The sequence below is a fragment of the Augochlora pura genome, chromosome 4 (genome assembly GCF_028453695.1).
Source record: "Augochlora pura isolate Apur16 chromosome 4, APUR_v2.2.1, whole genome shotgun sequence".
Taxonomy (NCBI): domain Eukaryota; kingdom Metazoa; phylum Arthropoda; class Insecta; order Hymenoptera; family Halictidae; genus Augochlora; species Augochlora pura.
The window spans coordinates 24,624,058-24,641,937 of record NC_135775.1 but is presented as its reverse complement, the minus strand read 5'-3'; the positions used below and the strand labels follow the sequence as shown (position 1 = coordinate 24,641,937).

General features: G+C 46.4%; 1 protein-coding gene across 1 annotated transcript in view; it reads right to left on the bottom strand.

The window, feature by feature from the left end:
- The window catches only part of Rho-5 (rhomboid-5), a 342,352-nt gene that overhangs the window by 300,274 nt on the left and 24,198 nt on the right, over positions 1–17,880 (bottom strand). The window contains exon 2 of the mRNA XM_078178102.1: positions 6,579–6,815. The gene's annotated coding sequence lies outside the window, so the exon portion shown is untranslated. The remainder of the gene's footprint in view (positions 1–6,578; positions 6,816–17,880) is intronic.

The window sequence follows — 17,880 nt, the reverse complement described above, 5'->3', positions numbered from 1 at the left end:
TTGCTTTGGAACGGGGGAGGATTTATTTCCTCCGTGGAGTCGATAATTAAATGGCGATTTTATTGTGCCTCGCCCGCGGCAATGATTTACAGTAATGCACGAGCGCCGACAGTTCATTAATTATGAGACACAACCGGCAAGTTTCGGCCGGATCTTTTTATTGATTTTGGCATCGCGACGGTTCGCGCCGGATACTCTGCCCCGTCGAGCACTCACGTAAATTGGAATTAGAATTCCGTTGTGTTTCGTCTGTCGACCGGATATCGGGATCGACATATTTTATTCGCGCGACGAACGCTATTTCATTCGGCGCGCGCGTTTGATATTCTATTCGGAATCGTCTTTTGAAAAATTTCATCGACCCCCCGATGCTCGGATTTTCGTTCGAAATATTTTATTTTCATGTTCTGCTCGAAGGAAATTTTATTCCAAGAATTTGTTCGGTATATTAGTCGAGTAAAATTGTATTTCAAGAATCGGTACATCGTTCGAATATAAAATGCTTTGTCGAGATAAATAATCAACGAGGGAAACGCGATGCTTTACGTTCACTCTAAGCGCGATATAACTTCTCTGCGCGAACGAAAAATGTCCCGGTTGCGAAACGAGTTGAACAAAAGTTAATTCCCCGGTTATAAAGTTACTCTCCGGTGTCTCGCGATTTTTCGAGATTGCGTACCATTTGTTCCGCGAATTTTCTCCGGGGTAGGATCCCTCTTTGAATCCACGGCGGTAGATTAGATTTTCGCTGCGAAATTTTCGGATAATAAAATTTGCCGGCGTTGTCCGCGAGCCGTTTCCCGTGTAACGTTAATTGTTCCACGGGCCCTCGGTAATCCGCGGGATATTCTAAGTGCACGGAATCGACGTGGTGTAGCTGTTATCGCAGCTTTTAAAGCAACACCGGCTGGACCTTTTTCGGACAAACAATGCCGCGGCCCCGGAGGTGTGACTCTAATAATCTCGGGCGTTGCCACACCGCGTTGAATAAATTAAGATAATGGTAGGGAAAACCGCGCCGTAGACGGTTTTTATCGACGAACGCCCCGTGCCTTAAAATATCAAACGAGCCACGCGAGCTTTTCGAGAATTCCCGCGAATTGGAATACCAGAAGAATCGTTGCGTATAATCCCGTCAAACGTTTCAGTACGAATGCAATGAAAATTCCAACTTTTTAAAAAAATCTCACGAAATTAAACCGTACAAATCCGTGCAAAAAAAGTACAATTAATTATAACTATTAATCCATATTCCAATGTACCTAATCGCAATGAATTTCTAAATCATACAGAACCTTAACCGCGTATATAAATCGTATACAGACTGTGCATAATTTATAAACCCTGTATAAACTGATTAGAAGGGAGCCACGCTTAATCGCAATTATCCGAACAATTTCGAACGCGTACAGATTACCGAGGACTCGTTTGCACGCGCATTTGTCCGCCGCTGAAGGTTCGACGCGCGTTTCTAATTAACAAATGCCCTCGTAGACCGGCGTGGCGCAAAACAAAATTTAATTAACAACCGACCGGCGATCTTATATCCTCGAGGCGAATTAGTCATATGTAACGAGCAATTACAACTGGCCGTTATGTTGCTCTATTTATTATGTAATGTTTATCGGTCTCTGGGGCGTGATAAATGCAGGGGCCGAGGCCGTTATAAATGCAAATGAATCGGCCGTTCCGAATATACACATAATGCCGTATACGATTAAATCGAATTTCGACCGCCCAGCTTCAAGACGAAGACACGCCGCGTTACGACTATACGTACGTTAGTTGAACGTGGGTTTCCCTCGAACAAGTTCGCGTAGAACGTATTACGAACACGTCCGAAATTTGCCGGAAACTCCGAGACCTGTGGATCTTTGTGGAACTTTTTCCTTAGCGAAAATCCGACTTTGATCTAATTACCTAAATAGTTAATTTAATTACAGACCCCTTCGATGCGATCTAGAATGATAGCAGAGTCAATTTTTATGTAAAATAAAAATTTTGAACAGTGATATTATGAAACTGGAGCTGCATAAAAATATATTTCGTCGAATTCTTTCGCTATACCCAATTTCCGTGTGTTTCGCGATAAAAGCCTAGAATCCGCTGTTTATTAATAACTCAAAAGGGTTAAAGAGACCTTAAATACTAAATTAAAAAATAAAGGAAGCGTGATTAATGTTTCCATCCACGATAGAACACCGGTTCGCCGGTGACGCCGGTCTTCGCTTCTAAGCGGACTGATTGCACTTTCCGCCGACGGAATTCTAATTGCGCGAGACGGTGCAGAAATTGCGCGCCGCACTTGTCGTCCGGAGAATACGAAAGTCTTGAGATTCGCTTCATTTAGTCGGATTCGATGGTTCGTTCGCCTCCGCCGGCGGTGGGGGAGGGGGGAGAGGGCACTTTACGCGCAGGATTACGAGTAAAAACGTATACAAGCCCCGGGGGCTGAAGGATTCTTCAAGCCGGGAGCACCGTGTTTCGAGGATTGACCGACGGATTTCAGGGGAGGAGACGAGTGGTTTCCGTGGTCGTAATACAAGGATCTCGAGGGGCATTACATTTTAAACGAGCTGCTTTAATGAAATCCGCACTCGAGAATTAGTGACTTCGTAACGATCTCCACGGGCCGTGCCCACCGGTTTCCTTTCTTCCGGGCCGCGACCAGCGCCATTTTTATACCGGCCGACCGAGCCGCCTCCCCCCCCCATTTACATAACCCGTCAATTATCATATTAATGCCCCTATTACCGAACGTTTAATTTAATATTGCCCGTACGAAGGTTGCAGCTGCGTCGCGGTTTGCCTGACGGCCGACCATTCCGCTCCTTGATCTACGATCCAGACAGAGCTTTTATACATTTTAAATCGTGCTATTAATGCTGTCGCCTCGGCAGACGGGTTGGAGGATCCTCGAATATGTTGCAGGATATTTTATGCGAGGATTTTTAGAACAGTTTATTTATTAATTTTTAGAAATCGATGTAGGGAGATGTTTATGCATTTATAACAGAAATGGATGCGAAATAACCGAACTAGAGTCTTCAGAAATTTTAAAACACATCAGAAAAGGAAAATTCTCCCTCCTTAAAAATTTGTCAACAGAGTCAAATTTCTGAAAAAAATAATTTCGTCAATTTCGTCAGATTTTCAAACATTGCAATGCTTCAATACCTACGTTTAATCAAGGAATACAGATTTAACAAACCTCCGATCGAAAACAAGATTGAAATGTCTGTGTTCTCGCCGCGGTCGAAACAAGCGGTACGGCAAATTCGCGGCAGACTTGAGAAATGAAAATTTCCGCGAACACTGAATAAAACAATTTGTTGCCCCGCTTTTCGAAAGTTTCCCCGACAGCGCGCCGGGTATCGATCCCAGTTTCCAACCGCGCGACGGGACCTCGCGCGATTATCAATACCTTGTCGCTCTTTATATGCCAAGAACTTTTAGAAACCCGTCGCACTTGCGCGATCCGTCGCGGTACGGATTACGTATAAATTTCCTTAATTTATTCATTCCCAAATATAACCGAGAATTTCGACGCTGTAAAGACGGAAAAATCTGCGGTATATCTATAATATAAATTTCATTATAAATATAAAGTTCTAATTGAAAGATTAAATAGTGAACAGTATTAAACTTACCCCCATAACTAAATCAAATTTTAACAAAAATAATGTTACACGAGTAAAATGGTGTAACACGAATCATACTGGATTCACATCCATCCTGGGAAGCCTAAATTCGCCCTCAGCGTTTCGCATCCATTTTGACACTATCGGTAGGAATGCGTTCATTTGACACTGGCTGGGACCGCCGCGGGCATCGAGTATCCGAGACGTTAAGCTGTCGGATTTCTCGAGTTAATTACGCCCCCGAACGCGGACTAACTATGAGCGCGCACCGGGGGCATCCGGTGATATTTTTGCCGTGCGACATTAGTTCCCTTATTACCGCATACATAACACGGGTTTTGCTGAAGGTGTTAGGACGACACGGCCGCAATTGCGGTCGCCGCGTCGCCAAACGTTCTATGGCGGTATGTCAGGTCGGCATGCTAAACCACGAAATTCACTCTCGAAACCGCGGAGCCTGTACTTGAGGGCATGCCTTCGCCCATGGGGCCACGGAACCCGCGAATTCTTCAAATCCTTAGCAAAGTACGAGCGCCCGCGCGCGTTTGCGCCGAAATTCCAGGATACCTGCGCGGAAATGGAATAAATTCGGCCGTGGATTGCGGATGTCGTGGATCCCGGCCTGCCTTCGATTGATCAACGATCTAGCGAGGTAGTATTGCAACGGATTCGCCAAACTCTGAACAAATTATTGCTGCCACGATTTATTGGCGAAAATAATTTTTTGAAATATTTAATGAGCAGAGATAAAATATTCTGAAACGACGAGAGACCATCACAAATTGAACTTTAATTTTAAATTGCATTTTAATTTTAAATTGTATTTTAATTTTAAATTGCATTTTAACTTATATTGCATTTTTATTTAATTCGCAATATTTTCTTTTTATTTCTAACGATCCTCGAATGCATATTTATTTCTGCAATAATATTACACGAAATTGTCTCAATCGTTATTGTGATTTTAAAACGTGAAACCAATCGTTCGACCGTGGCGAGTTTAGTGTTAAACTGCGGTTTATCTTCGGGCATAAAACGTACACGGAAAACAATAATTCCGCGACAGTTAATTGAATTATTTTGGAACGTAAAGATACGTTATCGAGCCGCGGCAGCATTTTCGATATAAATTTCGATATAATTGAGGGATTTTTTGCGAATCCGACAAACAAATCACGCTTTGTCGGGGATATATCGCGCGTGCATACATCCGCGGCAATGGACGAGCCGGTTTGGATTTAATCTAAGCGGTATACGCTGGATTGTACGCTATACGGCAGGGGGCGTAATGAAGTTACATGATCTCTCTGGCTATCGACCGTATCGTATAAACAAACATTCTACGGTTTCATAAATATATATATATACGCCGCGGAGCCCTGTTCTGTGCTGTGAGCACTTGCTTCCGATGAAACATTTAAATGGTCGTTAAAAGGTTTATAATGAAATTGCAACCTGCCGTTGCCGAGCCGTTATTTCTCGCAACGGCGAGAGATCAATTCTTTTCAGAGATAAAACTCCTCCGTTCGACGAGCATCCGCGGATACTTTCTATATTTGTACGTAATATCTGGGACACCGAAAATTCTCCCGAAGCCCGGCCACCTCGCCGGGGGTAATTGCTTTTTATAGATTTCTAGAGTTCTCGGTTTCTAGGTTCTTAACGTTCAGTTTCCCGGGAGCTGCCTCGGACTCTCTTGATCCACCGGGTTCTTAAACTGTTAGACTCTCGAATCCCCCCGGGTTTCTGGACTTCTAGAGCCCCAAACTTCTGAATATCCAAAATCCCGGATCTCGAGTCACTTAACCTCCGAGACTTATAAATTCTTTGTTCTAGAAAATCTCGGACCGCCGCGTGGCCACCCAGGTCTGCGAACTGTGTGCTACCGGACCTTTTTGGCTTCTTGATTTTTAGACGTCTGGACTCGCCAGTTTCTGGACTTTTAGAGTTTTGGATGACTGGACTTATATATTTTTAGGCGATTAGAGTTCTTTCATATTTCTAGGCATTTAGATTTCTGGATCTGTAGACTTCCATATTTTTAGATAACTAGGCTTCCTTTCTAGACTTCTACACTCCTAGACACATAGGCGCCAAAATTTCTAAGTAAACGCCCTCGAATTCTAAGTTAAAATTCTCAGCTTCCAATATTCTTACACCCTTCACTCCTCGACGCCCAAGCTCCAAGCTTCCAGGCTCTGTAACTTCTCGACTCCCAAGTCACCCAACCCGAGACTCTCAGCCTCTAAGGCCTACTCCCAACAGAAGACTCCCAAAATACTTAAGCTCCCAGAGTCGTCCGAAAGACTCATCTCCTTTATTTCCAATTCCGCGTCCCCAGAATTCTTTAACCCCTCTAAATGGTTACACCGGTCCACGCAGTTTCACCCCCCGCGAATTAATCCCTTACAAAGGGGATCACCGAGGACAATCCAGACGAATCGGGACGGTCCACAATCCCGGATCAAATAACTCCCGTTAACAACCCCAATTATCCTCGCACCGGTGTCATCCCCTTCCTGAGCCAATGTGTTCACCGGGGGTTGATGTGTCCAGCGACAAAAAATACGATCCTGGCTGAAAGGTGGATGCAGTAGTCTCTCGATAACTGTGTTGGCTTTTGCGATTAACGTTGACAATTTTGATTATGCGTAAGTATTAGGAATATGCATAAATAATTACGATTGCTCGTGTAGCTATCGTCTTAACTTTACATAAATTTTATACTAAAGTAAATGTTTGCAAAAATAATTGTTATTAAGTTTAGAGAAGGGGTAACTCGTATTTCTAGCACATTAAATTAATATTCTGGATTTTGGATAATAGTTTTCACTGCTCTACGAAGAAAGAGAATACACAGTTAAGCACAGTTATCATAGAGATATTTTCGATATTTATAGAACACGGTGTAGATAAAAAGATGGCTGGCCGATCTACCTGTTCTGTTGTTCGTCGACGGTGACAGACGGGAGGGTTGTTAGACGTTGGCCGAGGCAACGGGGTTGCTTGCCCCGTCGCGATGCTCACCGGCCCTCGAATCGCTCGAGAGCGGCCAGACCCTCTTTCGCGTCCTTTGATCTGCGAGCCACCCCCGAAACGAGCGCTACGCCATGCTCCTCGGTCCTGTTCTGCTCGCCCCCTGGTTCCTCCACCGGCCTACGCATGCCAAGAACTCTGAAACCATGGGAAACACCGGTTAACTCGGCTATACCATGCGAGGGGGGGAACCCTCTTCTTCTCGGCCGATTTGAATTTCGAGGGGCTATTATCCGACTCTTCGGAACCCTCCTCCCTCCTCTGGGACTTTTCCCGACAGAAATCAGGAGACTCTCTCTCTTGTCTATTGATATTTCGCGCACGGTTTGTCCCTGCTATTTCAAACATCCCATGGATTTTTTTTTAGCGAGCCGAAATACTCGAAACCATTGAAACCGCGCAGATTGAATAATTGGCTTCCTTTTTACTGCGTTGCCTCAAAATTTTTAACGCGTTCTAAGCGACGTATAAACGTGTCTTCGCAAAGTTTCGAGTCGCACGGTAACAAGATCGAACAAAAAGACAGCTCAAGGTGCGATTTTTCCGAACAGCGAACAATTGACAATGGTTTGGTTATTGTCGGTTCGCATTATCGCGGTCTGATAATGGTAACTGGAGGAGCCCGGCGCAAATGCGTGTGCTGGCTCCCAGATGCGCTGTTAACCGGGAACAATGGACAGCAATGGTAATGGAGAAACTAATTGGGGATCCGGTGTACGCGACCGGCGGACAAGGGAATTTGAAAACTAAGAAATATGGCGGCGGCGCGCGTGGATCGTTGTTGGTTAATATTTATTTATTCGGACGGCCCCGCGCTCTCGCTCTTGCGTTACGCCGCCGATGGACGGGCTTGTTTAAAATTAAAAGGGATTTAATGGAAATGGATTTCGAAATGATTTTGACAATGCTCGGTCCGGACGGGCGGGATTATACGCGGACGATGATGCGATTTCTGCACCGCGTTTTTTAATACGGCCCGATAAATTTTCGAAGCACTTTCGAAGCACGCAATGATTTATTGATCAGTCAGCTGAAAAACTAAGATTTGTAGATTTCCAAAAATTCGAATACCCAGTCAGAAAGCACTGGGCTTCTACTAGGCGACCGTGCGAACTAGAACCAATCGATCGTCGTCTGCTCTCCTTCCGAAGGAAGTTCAACCATGCGTCCTCATTATTCTCCCGGTCTGAATAAATTAATTACACCCACTTTGCAGGTCCGTCGTCTCTTTCACGGCGGCGCGCAGTGGTGGTTCAATATTAACATTTAATAATTCAAAAGCAATAAACATGACTGATGGACTAGACGGCGGATTTTATGCAGTTGTGGCAAAAATGAGTGTTTGCAGTGTTGAACGGTAGGAAGAGTAAAAACGTTTATATGTTAATATATTGCTTTGGGGGTAGTAACTTTGGGGGGTAGTTTACTATTTTACTATTTTACTATTTTACTATTTTACTATTTTACTATTTTGCTATTTTACTATTTTACTATTTTGCTATTTTACTATTTTACTATTTTACTATTTTACTATTTTACTATTTTACTATTTTACTATTTTACTATTTTACTATTTTACCATTTTACCATTTTACCATCTCACTACTTCTACCACCATTGTCAATCATACTCAAACAATCTGTCCATCGCGCAGAACACTTCTAAAACACGATCCATGCAAAACAAACAGCAACAATCGAACGAACTGAATTTGTTCCTCGGCCTGGTTTCACCGTAGGAAAGTAACACTGGGTCAATATAACCTATTTACGTGTACGTAACGCCGCACGAATTTCGCGCAAGGGTTGGGGGAGAGTCCCAAGCGAAGAGGCACGTTCTTTACACATAGTTCATAATTATCGATCGCTAAGTCGCGGCGTACAGGGCGACTTCGTTAAGAACATAGTTCATCGAGCAATAACGGGGGGGACCTACCCGAATTTCGTTCGGTCGACGGTAACGTCTCCGCCTAATTTATCTTTGAAAACGCGCGCGCGCGCGACAAAACTCGACGCTCGACTAATTATCAAGTCGGGGTTCTCGCGGTTCATTCGATGGTTAATGTGGCTCGTTAATACGGCAACGGGCTGGCAGGAGGTGGTGCCGTGGCACGGCGCCGGGGACAGGGCCGTAATAACTGTCAGGTGTTGAGACGTAATTACCAGGTGGCCCCGAAAGGCGACACAGCCGTCGCGTCGCTCGTTTCGAGAGGGAAGATTTGTTTTGCGACCCCGGCCGGAGCTCTACCCGCCGGTTTGAAATGACGGATATTGCGTGAACCGAAACGTCATCCGGGGATCTTTGCGAAACCCGCGCGATGCCGTCTGGCGCACCGACGTTCGCCACCGGAAATCGTTCTTTTCCGTTTACAACCCCGTGCCGAATCTCGAAGCCCTCTATTTTTGCTCTATTCGAACGCTAAATGGAACGAAATGGATTTCCAATTAGAAATCGAAGAACGTGTTCCCGGAAACGTCGCCCTTAAACGTTGAAGTGATCAGAAATTGAATTCACCCTTCTATAAGGGTGGTAAATATATCGCAGAAAATCTATAACGCAGAAAAATTCACGTCGACGGAAATTACATCGAATTTAGGAGCCGAGAATTTTATAAATTGATTTACAAAATTAATAAAGTCACCGGTTGCAGTTGTATTCACTGGACCGCACAGGATCGTATAAATTCATTTTGGCAAGCATTGCGTCGACGCAGGGGTAAGTGTCCCCCTCGTAATTAAATGTCAACCTTGAATTGTAATAAAACCGCTGAATTTTTCAAGTCCTCGCGAAATTTCGCGAAGGAATAAACGCCGGAACGGAGCCGGCAGCTTCGTTCGCGCCGACGAAGAAATATTAACACCGCTCTCGGATTTAATAGATTTGCTCTGGAAACAATGGCTGCGGGAACAGGAGACCCGAAAATCAGATTTATTTATATTTCACGTCGCACGGAAGCCGACGGAATGAAATGTCCCGCGATCCTGCAAAAGGCTCTGGTTATTTTTCCGCAAAACTTGCGTTCGCGAAGCAGATACACGGGGATCGTGCACCTTCGAAATACGATGAGAATCTCCATGACCGTCGACGATCCGATCATAATTGTTCTCAGAGCGTAATCGTTACCAACGGCGTATCTCTGCGGAAGAGAAAAGTGCCCCGGGTAATTCCTGTCATCAATCTTTACCGTGCCACGCGGCTTCATTTCACCGGAAGAGACCATTACTCGCGGGCTATAGTTTCTATCATGCCGGTTCGACGCTTATTATCAAACCGCGGATGCTTGCGCGCGATAACTATGCAGAACGCGTACGACATTTATGCTCGAGAAATACGGGAAATATGCAAAGTGCGCGGCTTAATAAGTGGACCGCGGAGTTTCGTGCGAAAGAAAAATTGTCTGCGTTTGTTACGCCGTGAAAAGAGCTGGATACGTATTTCCTCGCGAGTTCGCTGGGTCAATTTTGGTTCGAATCTTAACTATAGAGTCGCAGCGGAGTTGATGATAATTATTTTACCACCAAATCTGACTGCTGTCGTTAGAATTTTTACGGTAGAAATTAAAATAATGAATGTGCAAGGATAAAATAATTTAAATTAAAATAATTTGTAATTACTGAATAAGGCAAGCTCAATACCCTTTTCCTCGCATTATGTAGTGCACTGCGCAATCGCTATAAATGAAATAAAATATACAAAATTATCCATGATTTTTAAAACGTAAAAATTGTTTCATTCGTCCGCTATCTTTTCATCATACCTACTAAAAATAAACAGATACTACTTTTATCATTTTCTTCAGGCTCTAACATGTGTCTTATGCGCAATATCCTTTTCGCTACTCGGTGTAAGGGTAAATCCGATCGAAGTCCGGATAATATTCGCCCGATCCACGCACTTTCACGGATATTTCGGCCTAGTATTTCCGCAGCGGCGTCGAGAGCCGGCGATCAACCGGGTAGACAAGCATTCCCGCTAATACCCGGATCGATCTGCCGGGATGAAATTTTGTTTTAATCGTTCCCCATGGTCCCCAAAGCTGTCTATCCGAGGCAGCATCGCTGGCGCGCCGGCGATATCACTTTTTTAAGAGCTTAACACACGCGCCGCCATCGCGAGCCATCCCACCCCGAAAATTCAATCGTCCGGTATTGAAATATCCAGCCGGAATTCGATTGAATCACGCAGTGTAACCCCGGGTTCTGGGCGCGGACTCGTTGATTAAAGCAAACGAGAGAGAAAGAGCGAGCGAGAGAGAAAAATAGAGAGAGAGAGAGAGAGAGAGAGAGAGATGGAGAGAGAGAAATAGAGAATAAAAGAGAATAAAAGGGACAAAGAGAGATCGCGCAGAGTTCGCGCGAATACACCGGTCACCGGTTTTTTTTCTCTCTGCCGCGGTAAAAATGAACGACAACGACAGATTGCATATTAATGACAACAGGCCGAGCCCGCGATCGCTGGCAGTCACGCGATCTTTTTTTCGACGCCGCCGGATCGCGAACGCATCGGCGAACGACGCCGCGGACCGAGCTTTTCTATTCGAATAATATTCCGCGCGGAATTATTTATCGGCTCCACGGCCGAGTGCAGTCGGAATAATTTAATGCGGGCCATCGATCGGTGTCGGAGAATGCCTGAATAAAATTGGCCGGGATCAACCGGACCGGAAGTGTTGCACAGCGCTCACCGGTCCTCGCGGCACCGCGGTACTACTCGCCCCGGATGCACCGATTCGAGTCCCGCGACTCTGGAGTTTTCGTTTCGAAAACCGTGTTGCATCGACTGGTTCGACGCACCGTAATTTCATTCGCGGGAGATCTGCAGCGCGATTTGCAATTTGAACGCGGGATATAGGACCGGCTCACGGTTATCATTGGCCTGCCGCCGAGGGCTTCGGAATTCTTAATTTCACTCCGGATCGACGCGAACATCCGCGCGATATTTTTCTGAACACGCCGCGTAACGCCGGGAGAGATTTCGCGGGGAAATTCTCCGGGAAATTCTTTCGCCCGCATTGCTAACGTTTCAATATTTATGCAGCTCTCGCGGCTTCTAATTACCGTGGAGAATTTTTGCACGGAGGTTCGCCGTCCGCTGTGATACTTTATTCGCGACGACCGAGATCGTTTTCGAATCACCGAAATTGTTTATATTTGAAGAAACTCTGTTCAGGGTACTTGTCAAATTTCGTTCCGCGTAGAACTATAAGTCGCAGAAGATGGCAAGATTGATTGTTTCGTATTCGATCTGCAAGTATCTTTAAAAACCGCATAAAATCCGCGGTCTATTAACGATCGACGGTTCCCGTCGAATTACGGCGGAGCATCCCGATTCCACTTAGGCTCGGGACTACTTTCGGGAGTTCGCCGGCCCGTCTGGTCGCGTAAAAATATAATCGCGGTATGGCTGGGGTTCCGGGCGACGCGTTCGGTGCACGTTTTATGTAGCACTAGCCCGCGCCAGTCCCATGATACTAAACACGCGCTGTGAACAGCTTCTTCGGTATCTTTGCCGGAACTTTCCGAGAGCTGGTTGAATGTTTAATCGATTTCATCGGGGGGCCGCGCCGCCGGTTTCATTAGTCTTGCCAGCCCATATTGCCTAACCGCACCCGCCGCTGGCTGCACATGCACATTCCGCAGGCTCCGGGCGCGCAGATGAATATTTCGGTAAAATCGTCGTTCGGCAGCGACCGTGAGCACACCGTGGCCCCGGAGCGGTTCGAATTAACATAAATTCACGCAACAACGCGGCGGCCTCTCGCGTGTCCTCGCGCGATCCTTTACGCTACTTATTAGCGGCCAGGTCCGCCGGCGTACAATCCACCCGGTCGCGCTTGTAATCTAATCCGAGTACGAAAAAAAATAAAGGGGGTATTAATAACCGCTAGTTAGCCCCGCGGTGGCGACGCGGCTCTAATTATCGCGGCCGGTTGCTGGGATTCGCCATCGCGCGCGCATAGAATCCGTATAAATTCCGAGCGCTCGCGCGATGGTTCGCGCTTCGCGATCGAACGGAGAGCAATTCTACGGATAAAAGTAAACGCGGACGCACAATGGACGGGTTCTCGACGCGGTGCCGCGGCTTCGGGAAAAGTAATTTTCAGAATTCATCGAGCAGCGGCGCGCTCGCTGTTGTTTTATGGCCGCGACGATTGTTCGATTGTTTCGACTCGCGCCGACCCCTTTGTTCGACAAAACCTCAATGAAAAATAGCGCCCGTTCTTCGGTGTCGTACTATACACGATGCTGTTGGCGACCGCGTACCAGACACGCGCGATCGACATCGTGTAAACAGTTATCAATTTTTTTCCGATACGCGCTGCGGTTGCTCGCGATTTGAATTAATCAATGGAGACGGTGTGAGTGTCGCGCGATGTGTCGTTTAACACCGTAAGCGTCGAGATCTGAAGCGACTGAAGTGACTTGTCAAAATTATGACGTGGAATTTATTTAAAATTTTTACTATCTTTATAGAATGGCGACATCTGCCGCAAGTGACACATCTATTAAATAAATAACTCGTAAATGCGTCTTCGCTGAATAATCCTTCCTGAATAATCTGAACAATCTAAACAGTCCGAATAATCATAAACTAAAGAAGTAATAACCGTTACCGGTTCCCCCATAGTCCGTGCAATCTCCGTGGTCCATCCCGTCGCACGCCATACAATAAAATGAATAGAACAAAACGAAACAAATGGAATGAATCCGACGAAATGAAACGAGAAAATCGGGTGAAATAAACGAAATAAAACAGAACGAAACGCAACAAACTAAAACACGCGCATAGAACACGTTAATCGATAAACAAAACAACCTTGATAAATCGATGACGCGGCGAGTTTCGTAAACCGAGCGGCAATCGGGTTCCGCCAACGAAACGATTCGCGCGGATCGCCTAGCCGGCCGAATGATCGACGAAAGCAACACATCACCGCTAGTTTACAGTCGGCAAGAGACCGTCGTCGATCAGCGGTGAATACGCGGGCGGCCCGACCGCCGATGCTCGGCGCCTATATATTTTCATTAGGCTCGCGATGGAATCGGCGAACCGTCCGAATCGAGATCAAAGCGAGAACGGCAGCCAGGCAGGCAGGCAAGTAAAACGCGGCGGAATAAATCACGCGGTAATTTCGCGAATTCGATTCGGCTGGCGCGAAGGGCCGGGATAGGGTGGGGGGGGGGGGGGGCGAGAACTTTATCCAGCGAGCCCGGGCGATTTATCTGCGGGAGCGCCCCGGCCATTCGTCGGCGTATATCAATAATACGAAACTGCCGGGCCAGCGGCAATAATTTAATATTAGAGACTCGCGACGTCATAGTTCTTCGCGGTTCCATTCGTGCCGGCGTTTATCGATCGGCCCGCCGACATAACTTCCCATTACCTCGCGCCGTGTATCTTCCATAGGGATATGAAACTACAGGGTATAAAAATTTATCTCGTCGCCACGGTGTACACGAGGGGCGGGCGGGGGGAGACCGGGAGACACGGGGATAGACGGAGAAAAGAGAGACGGGGGGAAGGGAGAGGGCGCGCGACAGACAGTGATAAAAGAGAGAAAGAGAGAGGAGGGAAGGTCGTAGACCGGGAGACCTATCTGTCTCAATTTCTCTTGCCGGGATGCAACGAGGGCTCCAGGACGCGAAGCCGGCTGGCTGTCTGGCCGGGCGACTCCACCCTGGGCGACTTCTTTCGACTACGAACCTCGCTAAACGACGTAACTTTTATCGGCGGGCATCCCGACTTTGGAAACTGAGCTGTTACAAGACGGCGCGCCGCCGTCGCCTGATGGAACGAAGGTTCAGGGGAGGCTCGAAGTCGTTTAAACTTCTATGAGGGTCTGACGCTCGCCGCACCTCCTCCTACGAATTGCTCGGAGCGTCCCGGCAAAAATAAGGGACGGCAAGGGTCTTCTGGAAATTCAGTTACCTCCGCGGAGATAACTGCCGATCGTAGTCCGCTGCCAGCCGGCGAATTTCTTCCGCTCGGCTGGCACGCACCTATCTACGATCGACGCTGTCAGGCCGGTCGAAAGGACTGGTTAGCACATTTTTTATTATAACACATTGGTGTGAAAATTGTTGAATCACGAAGACTCTTTCTTAGGGGATGATTGAATTCATTTCTATGTTCGAGCTTGCATTCGAATAATTACCTTCGAAAAGGTTTTGTGATTTTATATTTTTCCTTTGATAAATCATTAGAATCGAGTAAGTTGCGATCTTTGCAAAAGTACAGAAATAATATATAATAATCTAATAATAGATTACGTATATAGAAATTTCAAAGCGATCGAAAACCTTTGGCTAGCAGCAGTATACACGTCGACCGCGTTCGTTGGCGCGGCTCGTCGAGAAATGATCGGTTCGGATGACGCTTACTGTATCTCGTAATTTCGTGTTTACGGGGCAACGGTTTAGTTTCCGGAACACTCGGCCGCCCGGCGGACCTATTAGAATCGAGAGAGGGGGATGGAGAACGGGGTCGATTGAAATGAAAAGGGAGCTATCCTGCTAACAATAAGTGTCCCACGAAGGACTCGTTCGCGTGCGGCCGTGTATGTGCGACGTTCCGGCGAGTCGGTGGATTATTCCGAGGGAGCAAGGATAAGGAACAGGACATCGGGATAATCCCGCGGGAATGCGGGATAACCTTATCTCCGGATCCAGAAGTAGCGTGAGCAGAAATTTCGGGGGAAATGGTTACGCCGTTACAATAGATCCAGCCGAGGCGAGCCGGGGCCGTCACCGAAACAACAAAGAGAATATTCTGATCTTTTGTAGTCCGGCGAATAATTCAAGATTTAGAGTGACTTTCTGTCAACGGCTCGTACCGAAAGATCTTTCGAAGTATTTTCACGGTACCAAAAATACGGTACGTCCTACCTTATCCGAACAACTGTTATTAAAACAGCTGTAACTTCGCGAGAAAAAATCGCAGCTGCGTTTCTCTTTTTTTAAATTAAAGGGAAAAGATCGAACTTTATTCTACAATAATTGGCATATTGGGAAAAAATTTTTTAAAGTCCGTGCATTTCATCAAACTTGGCAAATAGCCATGGGACAAACACGGCCTCGCTTATAAATATTCACAATAGTAAGCGTTAAAAATAAAAACCAGGCATAATTTTTAGATAACGAGAAAGACTGTTTTAAAGCAGAAGTTTCAAGCTTCAATTCAAAAGAAGACTCATGATTCTACGATGATTCTTCGCCGAGTTATCGCCGGTCGAAGTTTGCCGATCCTCATCGAAACGCTCCCGTATAAACTATTTCAGTTCGTCGAAAGTTTAAACAATTCCGTGGCAATAAATGTAGATTGCCAGGCAAAGAAGTTCGAAATTGTCGCAGCTGGGGAATAAAGTGGGTCGGGGGGATGACTTCGCACGAAAATCCGCAGTCCACTAATTAAAGATTCCCAGTCCGGCGACGACGACGACGCGCGCGCCTGCATAAAAAACTTTGATTGATCATTTCCGCGTGGGTCGGTCGGCGCTCGTCGAATTAATCCGGCTGCCGTGGTTACAAATGACGTCATTCGCGGGTATTCATTGGCCGGCAAACGGATGTAGGACGGCATAGTTGCCGGCGGAACGGCCGGAGTTAGTATTCACGCAATTCGTGGATCCTGTCGGGGCCAGGTTTTATCCGGGAGCGAGAACTCGATAGGATATTAGGGTATTACGAATGAACGGCGGCCCGCACGACGTTATTCAACGGCGGATCGAACGCCACCCGTTGCATCTATGCAGCGCCCCCCGCCGTCTACCATACCGCTCGTTCCTGTGATTCATATCGAGAGGGTATAATGCGAGTGTGATGCACCGATGGCTGCGTCATGCCGGCCGGCTCCTCTCTCTCTCTCTCTCTGTCTTCGATATAGCGGTCGCGTTCGATGAATTTTATGCGAGAGGCCAATCGCCAGTCAAACTGGTTGCAATTATCAATGTATGACGCAGGTTAAACATTTGTTTCTTCACCTTAATCACTTTAATCGGTTGGTAAAGATGCAGTAGTACTGGTGGAGTGTTCGAAAGTTTTGCTACTCTGCGTTTAATCCGCTCGTTTTTATCAGAAAAGCATAAAATCCGCTGTCATAATTATTGACGCCAAACGACCCCTCGAGCAGCTCTCACTTTTGGAATTTTTTATGACCAGGCTTATGAGCTTATCTGTTGCGAACTTTCTAGGTACGTTTGTAAATCTTCAAGGAGTGTTAAAATATTTTTTGTCTGCAGTGGTAGTGATTTTGTCTAAAGCTGTGGCGATTTAGTGCTTTATAAATTTTTGTTAACAAGACCAACAGATACAACAATTTGAGACTTTCTGGACTTATTCGACAATATTCGAAGAATATAAAAATAATTTTCGCCCGCGTCAACAACGTTCCCGTTCGCGCGAAATTAATAAAATCGTCGCGGCTGAATACACAAAGTAGGTGAACCGCTTTCATCGCGGTGAATCAGATGGTCGCCGATCGTTTAATTAGGCCATTTTAATGCGACACGGTGAAGTTCGTCGCAACTACGGAGCACGGCCGGGTACAAACAAGAACCGGTCTTTGCCACGGTTGATTTAACGGGCCGGCCACGAATTTATGCTATTTCCTTATGAGAGCGGTTTTTCACTGGTCGCGCGCGCGCTCGCGTTTCTGTATGTCCCGGAAAAATAAGAAACAGCGCGGGCAAAGCGAAACTTTTCGATGCTCCATTTTTCAAGACACGGGGAAAAAGGTTCCCACCGGGTTTCTGGGCCAAGCCGAGCAGAAATATTGCGTTTTTCTTCGTCGTTACGTTCGCCCCGCGCTAAAGATCAATAGGCGCCCGGAGTAAACTGAGAATCACGTCGATGAAAACTCGCCGGGAATTGATGGCGACAACGATATCCGCCCACGGGCAACGAATTAAAAAAAGAAAAAAAAACTCAATTTTCCGCGCGACGGGGCTCTCTCGAATGATCATTATTAATATTTATTGCACGATTGTTTCCGCGGCGGCGCTCTCACGCACGCGCGGTTGACTTCCCCGGAATTGTTCGCGGCGGCTGAATATTTTATTTTCATTTGTTGGATGGACGTCCGTGGAATTCATGGAACTCTTTGGACATTTTACATCGTCAAGCAGACACGGCAAATTGGCCCGGAATTTTTGTAACGGTACACAAAGGCACCGAATTCAGGAAATAATTTATCGCGGGGCATTGTC